The sequence below is a fragment of the Helianthus annuus genome, chromosome 13 (genome assembly GCF_002127325.2).
Source record: "Helianthus annuus cultivar XRQ/B chromosome 13, HanXRQr2.0-SUNRISE, whole genome shotgun sequence".
Lineage (NCBI taxonomy): Eukaryota > Viridiplantae > Streptophyta > Magnoliopsida > Asterales > Asteraceae > Helianthus > Helianthus annuus.
The window spans coordinates 37,956,979-37,962,008 of record NC_035445.2 but is presented as its reverse complement, the minus strand read 5'-3'; the positions used below and the strand labels follow the sequence as shown (position 1 = coordinate 37,962,008).

The window sequence follows — 5,030 nt, the reverse complement described above, 5'->3', positions numbered from 1 at the left end:
ATTGTTTTGCATTGTTCATCGATTAAAGAGCACAGTTGTCACAAAAGCATTGGCCATTTTAATTATTTTTTGACGATACATGTTTTGTTCTGATAGAATGATTTTGCTGAGATATCTTGTCCTTAGGAGATGAAGTTGTGCTTTCTGTCTGTTGTTTACTTCATTTTCATTCACAAATCCTGTCACCCATGGTTTTTGGTCTCCTTTGTATGTTTCCATGTGACGCATCGTAAACACTCCACAGTCTACGCCGTTATTCTTCGTCCTCCAATCCATTTCTTTTCTTTCTATAACTGAGCTTCCAAGTTCTTGTATAGACCGTGTTGGTTTTAAAGCCTTTTCTAGGTATAAAACCAATACCCTTCTCTGTAACATAGCAACATTGTGTTAGTAGCTTTTTTACATAAAACATAACATGTTTATGAATAATTTTTTCTATTACCAGTGTGTCTGGAAGCCCTTTGTATCTATCCTTGAAGTTTTGTTTAGCTGCTGAATTGTCAATCCGCTCAATTTTGCCGGATTTCAAGTTGAAGCACAAGACATAGAAGTGGTCACCTTGAAGTACCGGAATAAACACCAGGTCAACCAAATCAAGTTTTTTTTACCTCATATCTCAGTAACATGTCTTCAAAATTTGAGGCAAATATTTTTAGTCGTTGGTTGTCTGTGTATTTCTTCTCGTCGTAAAAGATATCCGGTTGTATGTTTATGTAACCAGAGTCAAAGCCATGCAAACAATGGTTTTTTTTCCACATGCGAAGAGTGTATATAACAAATGCGAAATTAAAACAGGATGATAAATGCAAACAGTGGATTTTTTTCACATGCGAATAGTATATATGACACAAGCAAAATTTTGAACAGATGAGAATGTTTCAAAAGGAAAAATTCTGCCATAATACATGCGATTTTTAGATATAACTAGTGTGCGAAATCATTTAATATGCATTTACTTTTAGAAATCCGAATGACAAAAATTTATATGAAAACATACCATCATTGTGGAATACAAGAAGAATCTGTGTGGTGATGATTTTCTATCCCTTTTCTTCTCTTCAAGGTTTAGAATATCTACAAATGCATCTATTCCATTCGATGCTACGTATTGTTCCCTGTAGAAGCTTTCAAACACAGCTTTGAATGTTGCAACCTCAGTTTTTGATCGGTAAAATTCTTCTCTGCAAGTCATAAAATAAATAATTAGTTTTTGTTTTGTGTATATTTTTTTTAGATGTTTGTTTGTTGATATATGTTTTTTTACTTACTGCAAGTCTGCAAATGTAGCAAATGTGAAGCGGATCACACTCAATTCTTGGTTCAAGAGTGCTTCATGCATGTTTACCACTCTATTGCAGTAAGGGGAACAAAATTTGTCTCCAAGATCTGCACATCTTTTCTCAGCTCTTGTTTTTGCTTGTTCTATTGTCTTATAAAGCAGTTCATTTAACCCTTTTGGGATAACTTGTTTTGGAACTTGCTTTGGCTTTGTGGTTTTTCTCCCCTTAGTTTGTTTTTTTCCTTTATCTTCTTCCAATGTTGGTCCTATGCTCAAAACCAACTCAACTGAATGCAATTCTTCAGCAGTTACCAGAGGGCATTCAGGTTCCTTTTCCTTTTCAACTTCAACGTCCGTATCGAGTTGTTGAGGGTCTTTTTCTGGCACTTCTTCCTGGACTTTTTGTGTAGATTCTGCCAAGTTCACTGTCTCTTCGACAACAGTTTCATTTTCACCAGTTTCTGCATGCCAGAGTAATTTAAGATATACAATAATTTATGATGTTTAATTTTTCTCCTAAAGTAAGGGTTTTTATTACCCTTGGCAGTTGTTTGGTAAGCATATACACCCGGTTCCACAGTTTGAATGTTTGCAATAAGGGTGTCTGTGACTCCTCCATCATCTGGTTGTAGTATACCTATAGATACAAAATATTTAACTTAATACAGTAGAATCAAAATCGCAGGGTTATACATGACATATTTGTGCGAAATCAAACTTTGAAGTTTTTTAACAAATCGCATGTGTTTTTGTAGGGTTTCGCATGTGCATAAATGTAGTGAATTTTTACATGATATCGCATGTGTTAATATTGAGTTCGCATGTTTTACCTTCTGATGCCATTTGTACCAAAACTGTTGATATTACTTTTTGAGCTTCTTCATCCTCTCTACCTTCTTCGTTTGTGGTAACTTCATGATGAACTTCACAAGCTGGGGTTTCAGGTTCTTGATGAACAGGAGAGGCTGCAGTTTCATGCTCTTGAACCGGATCAGGTGGCACACAAATGGGATTATTCTAAAGCGTCTGATCCCACTCCTTACAAGCCTTCATAACCTCTGGATCCCAAAAAACACTTAGTTTTTGCTTCTGACACTAAGTTGTTCATCTCTTGAACATCTTTAACCATTTTAAGGTATTTTTTGACATTTGCTTTCATCTTTTTCAACAGATTCTGTAATATTTTTCAAGTTAAGATACTATCAATTAGAAGTTAAATATAATTGATTAAGTTAAATAAGTTAAATTAATATTTTTTTATGCTTACCTTTTTGTTTGCTCTCGAAGCCTTTAGTTGTTGTTCGTGGGCTGTGTCGTAGAATACCGATGGTGAAAGTTGAGTAGGAGTGTTGCAATAATCCATCATTTTCCGTGTCTGCGTTCCAACTTGAAAGTCAATGTTCATTTGAGACATTTCATGAATTTCAAAACTGAAATCCATGAAATCATCAATGATCTCGTCATCTTTTGGCTCTGCCCCGGTTTCTTCGTTTTGTACTGCGCGCGCAGTCCTTCTTTTGTAGCTTATCGTTGTGTCAACCGGTGGTCGTAGTGTATAATCATCCTCCGGAGGACCCTCTTCTTCTTCAATTTTTCTTCATTTTCTTCTTCATTTTCTTCTTCTTCTTCACTCTCACTTGATATCCATAGAGGTTCGTTATCCGAAATATGATCTTCGACTTTATCAATCTCTGAAGATGTTATATAACGAATAACCGGTATCTCCACGGCTTTCTCAAACAGGTTAAGCTTTTTGTTGTACTCATGCGTGTATAGAAGCTGTATAAATCGCAAGATCATTTAATTATATAAAAGAACAAACTAGTATTTTAAATATGTTATTAAATGTAGTAATGTATACCGTAAGAAAGGCAACAGGTCCCACGAACTGTATCTTATAGTTCTTCCAGCCCGCTTGTGTCCGGCGCAAGGTTTCGAGAAGATATGAGCACCAATCTAGATTTTTTTATTTCCTCAACATCTTCTACACCGAGCAAACATCTATCATTTGCAAGTGTTGCCTTTGTAATTTCTGCAAAGAAGGTCATCCAGTATACAAGGAAATTTAATTTAAACAGACTCCCTCCGTCTCTTTGATTTTCCATTGTATTTGCAATTAAGCCATGGGTAATTCTCGCGTTTTGCCCCCACTGGCGGATGAATGTATCCCGGACAGCATTTCCCGGTTCTTGACTTTTTTCAATTTTCTCTTGCTTTTTGACTTTTCTCTTATCGACTATTATTTCAACCTTCTTGGGACCTTTTGGTATTCCAAATACCTCGTAAACTGTGTCCGATGTTATTTTTATTTGGTGTTTTCCTACGTTTAGCTTATCGAACTTCTCATCAAAGTTTCTCGCTAGCCAATATGCCAATTTTGTCGAAATATGGTTGATGTTGATATCCAGAACAGCTCCAAACCCCATATCCCTCACATCATCAATCTGTTTTTTTGAAAATCTTCTAACAGTATCCATATATGAGTTAGGTTGGCATCTCAGCAGTATTGCTTCATTGCTGTATTTGAAGAACTCTCTATGTTCTGTTTTAGGTTGTTGCACCTTTTTTGAATGTTTTTTTTGTGTGTATCTTTGATTTCCTCTTATCTTCTTTCTTCTCATGTTTTTTTCTTTTTTGGGGGTGGCTTAACAAAGTCATCATCTTCTGAACTTTCTTCAATCACCAATCTCTTTCTATTCTTGTTAATTTTTATCAGAGTTGATATTGGTCCTTCAAAGTCATCATCAGATTCTATTTCTACAAAATCGCATGCTATAGTTAAAAACACTTACAAAATCGCATTTATCAGTTAATCATGTACAACAAGTCATCAATTCGCATGTGTTAGGTATCAATTCGCATGTGTTATTTAACAATTCGCATATATGAGTTAAGATTTCGCATTTGTTACATAAGCATTACCTAAACTATCAATCATTATAAATCATAAACAATACAACTAACTTACGATATAAAATCGCATGTGCATTTATATCAATTCGCAAGTTTAATCTAACCTAAAACAAAAAACCTTCGACATACTATTTTTTATCATATGAAATCGCAAATGTCATAAAAACCACCACAAAACCCTATATGATATCGCACATCTATCAGTATCATTAAGAAAACTACATAAAAGATGCAAAACCTAATAAATAAACATACCAGTAATAAACCCTAGCAAAATTGAAGTTGTTATCAATATGTAATGTTATAAAACTATATATTTCAGTTTAAACGTTAATAAACAAACAAAATCGCATTTGATTTTAAAGCTCCTGTATATTCCACTATTAAATCGCAAATGTAAATAGATACCTGGATTCATCTTCTTCGCTTGTGGTCTGTCATTATTTGCTTTGCTTCTTTTCTCAATATTCATGGAATCGTAGTTGAAATCGCAATGGAGAGTAGCAGGGAACGTTTTGGAGAAGGAGAATGCAATGTTTTGATTTTGGGTTTACGGTATGATTTTGAGTTATTGTGTGCTGATTATCAGGGGTTTTGTTCTCGCTATGGACGATTTTAACCTTGGCGGTTTCTTTTATTAATTTTAATTTGATTAATTTAATTGTTAAACACGCGCTTTTAATGAGATGATCGGACGGTTGTTGTTGCAGCGTACATAATGTACGATTAGTGTATTTGTATGTTAACCGGCCTATATATATATATATATATATATATATATATATATATATATATATATATATATATGTATATATGTATGTATGTATGTGTGTATTGT

The 5,030-nt window shown here is 34.3% G+C and overlaps 1 long non-coding RNA gene across 1 annotated transcript; it reads right to left on the bottom strand.

Annotated features, from left to right (window-relative positions):
- Positions 1 to 3,916: 3,916 nt before the first annotated feature.
- On the bottom strand, positions 3,917 to 4,631 carry LOC118485372. The gene is made up of 2 exons (XR_004875688.1): positions 4,601 to 4,631; positions 3,917 to 4,036 (listed from the first exon to the last, which is right to left on the bottom strand). It is a non-coding gene; the product is annotated as an uncharacterized LOC118485372 (long non-coding RNA).
- Positions 4,632 to 5,030: the final 399 nt, after the last annotated feature.